General features: G+C 42.8%; 1 protein-coding gene across 6 annotated transcripts in view; it reads left to right on the forward strand.

The window, feature by feature from the left end:
* Positions 1 to 6069: 6069 nt before the first annotated feature.
* The window catches only part of Gabpb1 (GA binding protein transcription factor subunit beta 1), a 53338-nt gene continuing 44882 nt past the window's right edge, over positions 6070 to 14525 (forward strand). For 2 of the 6 annotated variants that reach the window (XM_027421923.2, XM_027421922.2), the window contains exon 1: positions 6078 to 6286. The gene's annotated coding sequence lies outside the window, so the exon portion shown is untranslated. Of the gene's footprint in view, positions 6287 to 14525 lie in introns of all 6 variants that reach the window. The other 4 variants (XM_027421927.2, XM_027421924.2, XM_027421926.2 and 1 more) reach the window with 4 other exon arrangements.

Here is a 14525-nt window from a genome sequence, read left to right on the forward strand (position 1 = left end):
TTCTACAAGTTCTAAGTGACCACAGATGGCAGCCAAGACTACTACACAAGCAAAACTATCAGTTATAATCAAAGGAAAAAGAAGTTTTATGATTAAAAACAGATTTAAGGAATTTACGCCCACTAAGTATAGGATACCAAAAGAACAACTTCGGTCAGAAGAGAGGATTAAACATACCTAAGGAGGCACATACATAATCCCAGAACAGTTAATCATCACAAGCTTAAGAAAACACTACAGCCACACAACATAATAGGAATAAAGAACTGTTCAACAAGTCTTAGTATTAATGGTTTCAATTCTCCAATAAAAAGATAAACTAATAGACTGTATTAGAAAACAGGATCCAGCTAGGCACTTGGGAGGCAGAGGCAGGCAGATCTCTTGTGAGTTTGAGGCCAGTCTGTTCTACAGAGCGAGTTCCAGGACAGGCTCCAAAACTACAGAGAAACCCTGTCTGGGGGGAGAAAACAAAACAAAACAGGATCGATTGTTTTGCTGCCTCCCAGAAAAACACCTCACCATCAACAATAGACACCTCCTTAGGGTAAAAGAACAGAAAAGGCATTCCGAGCAAACGGACCCAAGAAGCAAGCAGGTTCAGCTATTTTAGTATCTGACAAGATAGACTTAGAATACTATTTGTTCCCCTAAGTCCTTTAATGAATCTTTTGAGAGGTAACACACTTTCACATTCTCTCTAAAATAATGTACCCTGTCTTTGTGCCAGGCAATTCACTAGATGCCTGTTCAGAACTAGAGGCCTGTTTAGAATCCTGCCTCTAACACTTCAGTTCTTGGTGATTTAAGGCAAGTTACTCAGCACAATTCATCACTGAAAAAAAAGACAGGTATTGCTGGGCGTTGGTGGCGCACGCCTTTAATTCCAGCACTCAGGAGGCAGAGGCAGGTGTATTTCTGTGAGTTTGAGGCCAGCCTGGTTCCAGATCGAGTGCCAGGACAGGCTCCAAAGCTACACAGAGAAACCCTGTCTCGAAAAACCAAAAACAAAACAACAACAAAAAGGACAGATATTGTTAGCCTTAATAATACCTGTTTCATAGAATTATTTTGAGCACTGAATGAGACACTGTGTTAACAGGATATACATTTAATAAACAGCCGCTAGGGAGCTAGAGAGATGGTTCAGCAGTTAAGAGCACAAGTTGTTCTTCCAGAGGACCAAGGTTCAAGTTCCAGCACCCACATAATAGTTCACAACCATCTATAACTCCAGTTCTAGGAGATCTGATACTACCCTCTTCTGGTCTCCTCTGTTCTCTCCAGGTACCAGGCATGCACAGAGACAAACATGCAGGCAAAATACATACATACATACATACATACATACATACATACATACAGAGAGATAGTAAATTTTTTAAAAATGGCAGCTATATAAAGTTTTGTTTTTGTGTAGTTTTCTGGGTCCATATGGAAGAACATGAGGTATTCTTTTACTAATAAGTTTTCAATATAAAGTACAAAAAATAAATAACATTTAGTGTCTTCTGAAAACTTGATCCTTCAGACTCTCTTCATGACTTACAAAATGATGTGAGAGGCTGGGATGCAACTTGGTTAACAGAGACTCAGTCTGGCACACAGTAGGTCCTGGGATTAATCTCCAGCACTCCATATGTAGTGGGACATGCCTGTTATCTGATTGGGAGGAGGGGATCAGGAATTGTAGGCCATTCTTGGCAAACAAATGCTGGGCAGTGGTGGCACATGCCTTTAATCCTTCACTTGGGAGGCAGAGGTCTCGGAGTCTGGGGCCAGCCTGGTTTACAAAGTGAGACCCTAGAAACCCTAGAAAGCCAGGGCTGTTACACAGACGAACCCTGTTTCAAAAAACCAAAACCAGCTGGGCTTTGGTGACTACCATCTTGAATCTCAGCACTCGGGAGGCAGAGGTAGGCGGATCTCTGCAAGTTCAAGACTGACCTGGTCTACAAGAGCTAGTTCCAGGACAGGCTCCAAAGCCACAGAGAAACCCTGTCTCCACCCCCTTCTTCTCCCCCCCCCCCCAAAACAAAAACAAAGCCAACAAGTAACCAAATAAGTAAAAAGACATATATTTATAAAACAAAAATTAGTAGAAATGGGGAATAAAAAACATACAATAGGCAGGCATGGTTGTACACACCTTTAATCCCAGCACTCGGGAGGCAAAGGCAGGTGGATCTGCCAACCTGATCTACAAAGTAAGTTCCAGGACAACCAAAGTAACCCTGCTTCAAAATAAATAAATAAATAAATAAATAAATAAATAAATAAATGCAACAATACAGCTCTGGATGGTACATTTATAGATATTAATCTATGCTCCATGCTTCTAAATTCTCTTTCTTAAATGTCTTGGCCGGTAACACAAAGAGAAAGGTCTGCAGATTGCAGACTGGCACTAATGGATTAAATTTTTGGTGGCATTGTTCTCGAATAAAGGTAAAACTGAATCTCTCTCTCTCTCTCTTTTTTTTTTGAGACAGGGTTTCTCTGTGTAGCTTTGCAGCCTATCCTGGTACTCCCTCTGGAGACCAGGCTGGCCTCGAACTCACAGAGATCCGCCTGCCTCTGCCTCCCGAGTGCTGGAATTAAATGTGTGCGCCACCAACGCCCAGCTAAAACTGAATCTCTTAAAGTCCAAACAATGGAATGAACATGGGTCTTAGGAGTCACCAAATGGCCACTTAGTGGCCTCTGTCTAGCCTTAAACATAAATGCCGGCTCAAAAACCACACATGGGTCAGTGGGTCAAATTCACAGTCCTTTAGTTTAGCATTCAGAGCTTTCTGGCCTAGACTCAAACTTTTTGTTTGGTAGTGCTATGGATATTCAGGGCTTTGCTACTGACAGGCAAGCACTCTATTGCTAAGCTGTATTCTCAGCCTTCAGAACAACTCCCCTCCCCCTCTACTTTTTTTCGAGACAGGGCCTATCTACATAGCTCTGGCTATCCTAGAATTCACTATATAGACTAGGCTGGCCTTGAACTTAAAGAGATCCACCTGCCTCTGCCTCTCAAGTGCTAGGATTATCCAACTGAAATCTGCTTCATCTAGCAATTTATTTTTAAAACTTTAACTTTGGTTAAAATAATGATGGCTTAATGTCTGGAACCTGAGTGGATAGGTACATCAACCTTTCAATAGCACATTTTATGAAATCAGGTACTGAGATATGCTTTAAATATAATTTATACACTAGATTTTAAATAATAGTGAGAAAAAGAATGTGAAACATTAAACTATTTTTAAATCACATATAACATTGGCATATATTTGATAAGACATTAATTTCACATTTTAATGTAACTACAACAAAATTATATTTAACATATTTCTGCCTGATGGTGGTAGTTTAGGCAATCATACTCAAAGCTTAGACACCACTATTGATTCTTCTCTCCGTCACTCCACACTTAGTGAACAATATCGATTACGTCTAATAACAAGTGTTTTGGGGATCCATCTGCTTTCTCCATCTCTATGGCTACGCCAATGCTCCTCCATTCCTTAAGGCTTTCAACGTCTTCATCTTACCATAGACTTTTCTTTCTTACCCTTCCTTCTCTGCTCTCCTCAAAGTCAGCCACACTGACCTCTTTGTGGCTCTGATTTCACAAACTGCACTGTCTTCTTCCCAGTCAGGGCCCAGTGCAGACACAACCTCAGGTGAGACCACCTCTGGCCAAGAGCCAGCACCTTGTCTGCTTCCTCACAGTTTGGAGAACTACTTTATCTAGTTATGCTGCTTTCGTTTTCCTTGTGAAACTATTTCGGGACATTATCTCTCTTCTTTGTTTTAATTTCTTCCCTTTACCAGAAATGGGAGCAGAAGCCAAGTTCATTGTTGCTAGTTTTATCTTTTCTAGCACACAACAGTATCTGGCAGAATGGGTGGGTGTTTCAACAACAGTGGAATACAACGTAATTGCTGGTTAGACAGGCTCAGAGGTTTTACATAGTCTACAGAAGCTTCACCCTTTCCCAGCACATATCCCTCTCCTTGGTTTGACTTTCAGTGAGCACATTACCATCCTGCAGGTACTCCCCTGACACATTTGACAGTCACCTTTGCCATCTCTTTCCGACCTTCTCATCCAGTCAAGCCAATTCTCCAAATTCTCAATTAGCAGTTGTGATATTCTTCATTTCTACTTGTGACTACCTCAACCCAAGCCATTATTGCCTTCCACATTTCAATATCTCATACCTTGGACCTTTTTTTTTTCTTTTGCTGAATAGTTACGTTACCAGTCAAAAACATCAACTCATTCACGTGAGTTTGAGGCTGTCACTAAACCTCTATAGGCACATCTCTGGGAATGTTTAAAATGTCTTTTTTAATTCAGTCTCCCCACTGCTTGCCTCTTAAACCTTTGCATTACTGTTCCTTTGGCTGGAGGGCCTTCACCAATTCCCTTACTAAAGGCAATTGCTTCTGTGGAGCCATGATTCCTCCTTCCCAGGTTTTTTTTTTTTTTTTTTTTGTGTGTGTGTGTGTGTGTGTGTGTGTGTGTGTGTGGTGTCTCCCTCTGAAATCACACCAAGTTCAGCAGCTTTCCTGCCATCATAATCATTGATGATGTACACTTGTTTATATCCTACAACACGAGGGCAAGATTTTGCAGCCATCATTAAATATTTACTCAAAATGTTAAGGAAAGACATAACAATTAAAAAAAAAAACTGTAATAGCTGGACAAATTGGCATACACTTTAAATCCAACAGGGAGGCAGAGGCAGGTGGATCTCTGAACTCAGTACGGTCTACATTTTGAATTCCAGGAGAGCCACAGTTTCACATAGTGAGACTGTCCAGAAAAAAACAAACAACCACCCCCTCCAAAAAAACAAAATCCCCACAACAATTAAATATTAAATCAAAAGAGATAGAACAAACTACTATGTCCTCCCCATACTATTTACTTGCTTCAGCTACGTCACACTGATTACTAACTTTCACCATATTAGTAAAAAAGGCAAGTGGAGACACAATGGTTACATATTTGAGCACACACACACACACACACACACACACACACACACACACGTGCGCGCACACAATTTGGATCTCATTCAAGTCTTTTTGCGCTTAGGATAAATTGCTGGAAGTGTCTCAGATATTCCCATTCCTAGATACCGGATGCCAAAAGTTCCATGGGGTAGTGCACTTCCTTGTTAAACATACTAAAAGTGTAACTTTGGAAATATCGTGTAAGTTAAAATTTATAAGACTTATTCTTCACAAATTACCACCTCCCAATAAACTCTGGGTATATTAAAAATGAAACTCAACGCCGGGCCTTTAATCTGAGCAATCCAGGAGGCAGAGGCAGGAGGATCTCTGTGAATGCGAGGCCATCCTGGTCTACAAACTGGGCTCCAGGGCTACACAGAGAAACCCTGTCTGGGGGAATAAAAAATCTTGACACGGCAGACACAATGTGTCACTATTACAACATTACAAAAAAAAAAAAAAGAAGCCGCAGAAACATCCTCATCACACATGACCAGTTTACACCAGGTGAAGAGGACACATCTATTGTTCTGCACTGACACCTCAACCAGCGACTCCCGGTCTACCTTACAGGACCACTAGAATGTAAATCCTAGGATCCTAGCTGCCCTTCCGCCTGCCGGGGATCTGCTACAACACCCCACGAGCAAGTTTAAGCTCCGAGCGTCCCGCAGTGCCCGCCTTTCACGTGTCACGCCGGGGAGAAAGGACGCCCAGCGCACACACCCCAGTCCCTACACTTCCCGCCCCACCGCACGGCGCGAACACCCGGCCGCGCACATGGCCTCCGCAGCGCTCACCCCGCTGCCGCGCAGGCGCCGGGCGAGCCGGGACTTGCGGTCGCCCAGTGGATCATTCCGCCGCAGCCTTTGTGTGGCCGAACGCTACAAATGGCTTATTTCCTTTCTCTCTGTTTAAAGTCAAAATCAGACCCTTTCGTCCCTTTCTCCCGCCGGAACGGGGCCGGGGGAGGGTGGCGGCACGCCTGCTCCCGGGGGCAGTGGGGCGGAAACCGGCGCGGGCTGGCGAGGCCGCCGCAGGCATGCTGGGAGCTCGCCCGCCGTGTCCCTCCGCGCCGACGGGGACTTTTCGGTGGGGATTTTGGGCGCCGACCAGACGCGGCATTTTCGGAAAATAGCGCCCTGTGCAGAGAAGCGCTCTGTGTGTGGCGGGGCCGCGTCAGCCCTGCCGGCTCCGAGGCCCCGCGGTCCCCGCACCTCCTCCCGCTGCTCCCCCGCCGCCGCTCCCGAAGCTTTTCCAGGTCAGTGCGGGTCTGTGTAGGGCCCTGTTACCACCGGATGTGGAAGTTGATCTCTTCGCTGGTAAAAAATAATTCCACTTCCCCCGGAACCCAGATCATCCCCGCGATTTCCTGTTTATTGCATTAAGGCGCCGGGTTTCCGGGGCTCCCGGCCCCGCTCGTTTGGCGGGGGTCGGCGGGGTCGGCCTGGGTGTCCGCGCCGCCGCCGCCGCGCTTTGTCCGCCCGGCGCTTGGCTTCTGGGAGGGGCGGCAGACATGGTGGCGGCCGCCGCCCCCTCCTCGGCCAGGCGCCGCGGCCTCCTGCGATCCCTACGGGCCGGGGCTGCGGTGGGCTCGCCATGGTCGTGGGGGTCCGGGCCCATGGGGCGGGCGGCTGGGAGGGCGGCGCGGCCCCCTCCCGCTCCTTTGTCTCGGCGGCCTGAACGCCGGGCCGGGCCCGGGCCGGCCGGGCCGAGCCGACGACAGGCGGGAGGGCCGGGCCGGGCCGCGCTGGGGCTCACGGGGCCGGGGGCGCTCGGGTCTCTGCGGGAGCAGCCGGCCCGGGGCAGGGTAGACGGGGGCGCCCCGAAGGGACGGAGCCTGCCACTCTGAGTGGTCAAGACATTTGCCCCAGAGACTTCGCCGCCGGAACCCACGCGAGCGCGGGTGCGGGAAAGAAGCCGCGAGTTTCGTCGGGCCAGCTCTTGCCTGGGCACGGTTCGGTGTCGAGTGTGCTCTTGTGAACCTCTCCCACCGAGTTGAAGCCGCGTGCCTCGTTTGAGGTGTGCTTCTCCAAAATGAAAGCGAAGGCATGGCACCGGCCTAATTGCCGTGTTTCCCCTTGAAGCTTTTGCTTTTTAGCGAGTTTGGATTGTATCTAGCAGACATGCCTGTTTTAAGCAGGGGCGAGACCACAGAACTTCCGAAAGGGAGCTTCATAACGTGGAAATAATTTTAAGTTCTTTCTCCAGACACTGGTTTGCTGTCTATTCAGGCAAGTTACTTTCTGAAGTGTAGATTTTTTTATCTGGACAAAAACGTTGGTGTACTTTTCCTTGTGAAGTAGTTACCATCCCAAAAGTTAAAAACACACCTAATTTATTATGCAGAAGATAGTTTATCTCAGATATTCACCCAGGTTAGTTTAAATCTGATAGATTTTTGACTCGGGCCTTCAGACTCTATGACTTTGAATTTTAAGAAAACTGATTGCTATTATCCCTGTATTCATTTTCCTTATTTTGTGAAGTCAAAAGTTGTTTTATTTGTTAATTCATGATTTAGGCAAAAGTCATTGTTTTGCATTTTTGCAAATCTTTTTAGTGCCTAAACAGAAAAGAGATTGTTGAAATCTATTTTTGCATGCAGTCTTGTGATATCACACCACACAACCACTGGAAAACACTGTACTTAATGCTTTTATTCTTTTTAAAAAATACGATACCCCGTTTTCACCATGTCAGTACAATCAGGATATTGTACAAGACAAACTTTAAAAAAATATATATATGAATGAGAAAATGATCCCTGTATTTTGGGAGAGAGGGTATGACTCTAAAAGTTGGTAGTTTAGATACCTAAGCATTACAAATACAATTTACCAATAGTCTTCAAATCTCAGGAACGTTTGGAAATGGTCAAAGTACAAGACATTTTGAAGTTCCGGTTCGTGTTTAATGATGTACACAGATAATAAAGCAGATTTATAAGCACAGTAGATGTGCTTGTAAATTTACAGGAGTGTGTAAATTTCTTTCTCAAGTGGACCTTTTAAAGCACAGGCCAGGCGAGCTTCAGACTTGAGTTGAAAGTGAGACCTTTGCTGAAACAAAGCATAAGTGATATGCACATGTAAACCCTTAGCTTCTCTTCTCTTTTGAGTCAGTCTGGGTTTCGTAGGTGTGGGTGATTAATGTGTAAAATTTCAAGTTTAGGCCTCCTGATTTTGGAAGGAAGCTGAGTTTGCAGTGGTTTCTTGTGACCTCTAGTCTGAATCTGTTGGTTGGCTTTTCTCTGCTGTCCCATCAACAGGAAGCATCTGGCCATTCTTCATGTAATTGTCAGAAAGTGCCAGGTACATTTTTAATGTACCTATTCATATAAAAACAACCTGTTCGTGTAATAAAAGATTGGCTGATCGATGGTGGCACACGCCTTTAATCCCAGCACTTGGGAGGCAGAGGCAGGTGGGTCTCTGTGAGTTCAAGGCCAGCCTGGTCTACAGAGCTACTTCCAAGATAGCTAGAGGTGTTACACAGAGAAACCCTGTCTCAAAGAACCAAGAAAAAAAAATTCTAGTTAATTTTACTTGACTTTGATTGTTTTAACCCCTCCCCTGTCATTTAAAAACCCTTAGTGTCTCTTCAGGTATCAGATAAGGCAAACATTACAAACTGAAAATAATGTCACATGAAATTTTAAGTCAGAAATTCATTTTTGAGAGAGTTAGGGGTTTCTTTCAAGTTGCTTTGTGCCAGGAAGTGCACTAATGGGGTTCAACCTTATTTTACTTGGAGATATTAGAGACTGTCAGCATGTTCTTAGACATCTAGGAACTTGTTTATAGAACAACAAATAGGAAAATTTGACATCTGTATACATTATGTAGTGATCAAATTAAAGTCCTTAGCATTTCTGTCTCCTAAAGTATGTGTGTTGAGACCCTTTCAATTCCTCTGCCTAGTTTATAAAATATATAATTGTAAACTATCTTCACTTGAAGTTAGGTAGCTTTCATGACCCCATGGCTTTACAGCTAATAATTATGTTTCTATAACACTAATGTCTCAACTTTGGGTCAATAATAATTAGCATTTTTACTTTTCTGAAGATGTTTGTTTCTTTAACCCTGAAAAGATACATTTAGTGTCAGAAGAAATTAGAATTAGGGGCTATTTGTTTCTTCAGAACATCAGCACTGTAGTGTTGTCCAGAAAGGTTAGTGCGTCTTGCTTATGTTTGTGGCATTGAGTAGAGACTTAGACTGGAAGTAATTTCTCAAATGATAAATCTTTTTTTTTTATTATTAAAGATTTTATTTATTATGTATACAGACTTCTGCCTGCATGCCAGCAGAGGGCACCAGATCTCATTCAAGGTGGTTGTGAGCTACCATGTGGTTGCCGGAAATTGAACTCAGGACCTCTGGAGGAACAGTCAGTGTTCTTAACTGCTGAGCCATCTCTCCAGTCCTTAAAGAGGGTTTTTGTTTTGTTTGTTGTTGTTTTGCTTTTTTGTGACAGGGTTTCTCTGTGGCTTTGGAGGCTGTCCTGAAACTAGCTCTTGTAGATCAGGCTGGTCTTGAACTCTGCTGGGATTAAAGGCGTGCACCACCATGGCCCACCAGATAAATCTAGATTTTATTTTGACATAGTAAAAATGTGAAGAGTATCAGTTGAAACATTGTTGATAACAAGAGCTTTTACAGATTTCTATGTGCCTTAGTTGTCTTTGTATAGTAGGGATCATTCTGGTGCCTGTCGTGGTGATGGGGATTATTAAGTGAGTTAGTGCATATATAAAGTGGTTAGAATGATGCCTTAGGCCAGTGGTTCTCAACCTTCCTAATGTTGTGACCCTTTGATACAGTTCCTCATGTGGTGGTTCCTCAACCATGAAATTATTTTTGTTACTTCATAACTGTAATTTTGTTACTGTTATGAATTGTAATGTAAATATCTGTTTTCTGAAGGTCTTAGGCAACTCCTTGAAAGAGTCATTTGACCCCTGAAGGAGCCAGAACCCCAGGTTGAGAACCACTGCCTTATATAGTTAATAGATCAGTAAGTTTTACTAGCCTTTAAAAACAACAACAACAACAACAAAAAAAAAAAAAACAGGATCTCAGTTTAACTTTCAGTTTGCCCCAAAGTCATCATGCATTCCAGATTGGCCTTGAATTTGTAGTAATCATCCCCTCAGATGCTGGTATTACAGGCATGAGCCACCATGTCCAACATAGTTACCATAGGGTCTCAGCCACACTATTCAGAACTCTTGCAATCAATAATTTTGGAATGTGTGCGTATGCACGTGCACACAAATATATATGCATATGTTTGTATGTATATGCAAAATAATGTTATGTAACCTTTGGGAGGAGTCCAATAGACTATCCTCTTTCAAACAATCTGTTTTAGCTGGAAATAAGTTTTTAGGCTAAATGGGACATGCTAAATGACTTGCTGTCAGTTCTGGTAAGATTGTTTTATTTGCTTGCTTGCTTACTTGTATATGGGTGCAAGAGGGCCATGGCACTTGGAGATAAAAGGACAATTTGGGAGCCATTTCACTCCTTTGTGGCAGAGATGTTTGCGCTGTGGCTGGAGAGATGTCTGGTTGAGAGCACTTGGGGCTCATTCAGAACATTCTAGTTTAGTTCCCAGCACCCATGTCAGGTAGCTCACAACTGCCTGTAATCTAGTTCTAGGAGATCTGACCCCACTCTTGCAAACATTCACGGGATACATACATCCTGTCCTGTGCATCACACATTAGAAAAGACCCTTTACCTACTGAGCCAACCCACTAGACACTGTGATTCTGTTTTTTAAATTAGGCTAAATACACTGATACTGTAATCTTATTATACAATGCAGTATCTTTTTCTAGGAGATTCTTCACTGTCTACTAAAGTTAGGTGTTTCAGTCTCATTACAGTAGAGAGTAGACTACTGCTAATCTGGTAGTATATTATAGTAGTGATTCTTTTAAAAAAAATAAGTGTGGGGGGGTACCTGAGTTGGCTTTCTATCACAGCCCCCTTCCATTTGGTAGATACAGAGAAGTGGTTAATTTTTTTTAAAGATTAATTTATTATGTATACAACATTCAGCTTCCATGTATATCTGCACACCAGAAGAGGGCACCACATTTCATAACAGATGGTTGTGAGCCACCATGTGGTTTCTGGGAATTGAACTCAGGACCTCTGGAAGAGCAGCCACTGCTCTTAATCTCTGAGCCATCTCTCTAGCCCCAAGAAGTGGTTATTTAAGGCCATGAAATTTCAGTATTGGACACTAGACTTAAGGTCAGTCTCTTTCATGATGAAAAACTACCTGCTGGGTGTGGTGACTTACGCCTTTAATCCAAAGCACTGGGGAAGACAGATCTCTTTGAGTTCAAGACCGGCCTGGTCTACAGAGTGAGTTCTAGGACAGCCAGGGCTACACAGAGAAATGTTATCTCAGTGCTCCCCCCCCCAGGAAAAACATCCCCCCCAAAAAACACCCCCCCAAACCACCCAAATATTCATTGGATGTTAGCTGCCTTGCTGTATTTCCCTTGTGTCTTATATCCAAACAGGAAACATTGGTGTATAAATGATTTAAAAGTTTTCCTTTATATTCAAAATGGTTTATGTGAAAATTTTGACCTTTCTTTACCCATGTAACTGATTATTCCCTATTCTCTCATGTCCATTCATAGGGACCCCTAATTTCTTTCCCTTAATATTGTGGTCCGACCGAATGTGTCCTGAAATTCATGTTGACTGGTTTGGGGAGATTAGATGATGAATATAAAACCCTTATGCATGAGATTAGTGAGATTAGTGCCCTTAAAAGAGACTGTAGACAGCCAGTTTGCCCTTTCTATGTGGTGCTGCACACTTTAAATCCTAGCAGTCAGGAGGCAGAGGCAGATGTATCTTGTTAGTTTGAGGCCAGCTTGGTCTACATAGAGAGTTCTAGGACAGCCAGACCTACACAGAGAAACTCTGTCTGGAAAAACAAAAAAGCAAAGCAAAACAAAACAAAATGCTGTTTATACTTTGACCTAGACCTCTGTGATCTTTGTCCTCAAGGACTATGAGAGATACACTTCTCTTATTTGCAAGCCACCCAGTTGATAGTAGTTTGTTTGTGTAGCTCACATTGAGACAATTTTGTCAAGCACTTTTTTTGGCAGGGGGGCGGTGGGGTGGGGAGTGGGGTGGGGAGGGGGAGAGGACAGGGTTTCTGTGTAGGCTTGGTTGTTTGGAACTCTCTGTATACCAGGCTGGCCTCAAACTCAGAGATCCATCTGCATCTGTCTCCCAAGTGCTGGGATTAAAGGCTTGTGCCACCACTGCCCTGCTTTGTCCAGTGTATTTTGGCATTAGTCACTTTCGTATTTACTTTTACTGTGCTCCCTTTATCAGACATTCCCACCACTGATTGCTTCAGTTTGACCATACAAGTCTTAGCACATGTGAGGTCTAGTGGTTAGGATTTCTTGGCCACTTTAAATTGATGGAGAACAATTTCAATAGTCTCATGCTATTTGGGAGTAATTCTGTTAATCTCATGTTAGTTTTTCTCTGATTTCTGCTATTTCTCTAACTGAATTGATACAGTTGACTTCTACTTACTGGAAAAATACAGTAAAAGCTTGTACATTGTTTACTATCACTATGGTGAATTTCAGTTCTGCCATTTTGTACACTTAATGAAAGAGGAATCTTGTTTTTCCAGGAATCTAGCTGCCATATTTAACTTTTTCTTTTCTGGTTATTCCATTATCTATAAAGGTTTATTTCCCTTGCTTTCAAATATACAGTCATAAAATGGGAGAAGAAAATAAACTTCAGAATTTCTTCCAGTGTCTGCCTCATTCCTTATTTCATTACTGTTAAGAGCCTAGGTATAGTTTTTGCCCCAGGTTCTTTTATTATTCCCTCACTGTAATACTGGGTATCATATTCAGACTGCTTAAGAGAACTTCTTTTTGTCAGTAAAATGGACTTTATCTTGATTATATGGAGCTAAGATAGATATGTTGTTTGACATTGTTTAGGAAACTTTTAGATTTGTATTATGTGAATGAGTGTTTTGTCTGCGTGTATGTACATGCATCACTTGCATGTCTGGTTCCTGCAGAGATCAGAAGAGGACATCAGATTCCAGGAACTGGAGTTAATGGATGGCTGTGTACCATCATGAATCGAACCCGTCTTGACTGTCAAGTGCTCTTGACTGCTGAGATAATTACTTCAGCCTCCTGTTGCTTGATTTCATAAAGGCTCTTAAGTTTATTTCTCTTTATTTAATATTCTATTCTTAACTCCTATTGATTATTGTCTGTTTTGTAATTCTGTTACCAGTGTCATTTTCCTGCCAATGATAAAATTCATCTGCTCCCCCACTTTTTTTTTTTTTTTTCCAGATAGCTGTTTTATATGTTGCTGGTGTCTGAGAGTGTGATGGCTCATGCTTTAGTGGAAAGCTAAAGAATGTCCATCACCTGTACACTTATTACTTCCTAGCCTCCTATCCGTTCCCAGTTTTTCTCCTCCTGTCTTGAAGTTGTCTATGATACATACTTTTCTTTTATTATATCCACCAATCACTAGTTTTTCTTAGATTCTCCTTCCTTGACTCCATTCTGCGTATAGCTGGCAGAATAATTTCCCTCACCCAAATCCCATGCTCCTAATGTGAAAGCTCCAGGTTGGGACTCAAGAGATGACTTGGTGGTTAAGAGCACCAGCTGCTCTTCCAGAGGTCATGAATTCAATTCCCAGCAACCACATGGTGGCCCACAGCCATCACTAGTGGAATCCGATGCCCTCTTCTAGCATAAAGCCGTACATGCAGATAGAGCACTCATACATAAAATAAATCTTTAAAAAAGCTAGCCCAAGGACAGAACTTTGCTTTGTCCTTTGTACTCTCCACTGGGCTGTTGACCTTTGCTTTCACCACTGTGCCAGGCAGCTTGAATTGAAATGTTTGAGCAGATCTCCTCTTTGACTAGTGTCCAATAGTCTTCAGTACTCTGCAGGGTGAAGTTAACTTTCTGATGCTCAGACTTTCATACTACATATTGCTTCTTTGACCTTGATAATGATCTTTCCTTTTCTTCTAAAACTTAGATGCTTGTCCCATGCCAGATTCTCGTCAGCTCTCATAGTAATGAGTAAAACAAAACTAGCAGCTGCCTTTTGAGTGAAGGATGTAGTAGTTTCTAGTGTTGGGTGGTAATGAGTATAATAAAAAGGAATGAAGCTAGGCAAAGGGAGAGATGGTGTGTGGCTGTTAGTCACTAAGTGGCCAGAGAAACCCAATACCTGGGTGTCAGAGTGAGGAACATGTTCTGGATTGAGCAAACTCAAGATCCTAAAGAGAGGGAGCATGCTTGGCTTGTTAGAAGATTCACTGAGACCTATCTTTGAATCTATATAGCAACTATCAAAGTAGTTTTCAACTTTTTTTTAAAACTTTGCTGAGCCTCATATATCAAAACAGGTACCATTGAGCTACATTTCCAGTCCCCAAAT

This window comes from Cricetulus griseus, chromosome 6 (genome assembly GCF_003668045.3).
Source record: "Cricetulus griseus strain 17A/GY chromosome 6, alternate assembly CriGri-PICRH-1.0, whole genome shotgun sequence".
Taxonomy (NCBI): Eukaryota; Metazoa; Chordata; class Mammalia; order Rodentia; family Cricetidae; genus Cricetulus; species Cricetulus griseus.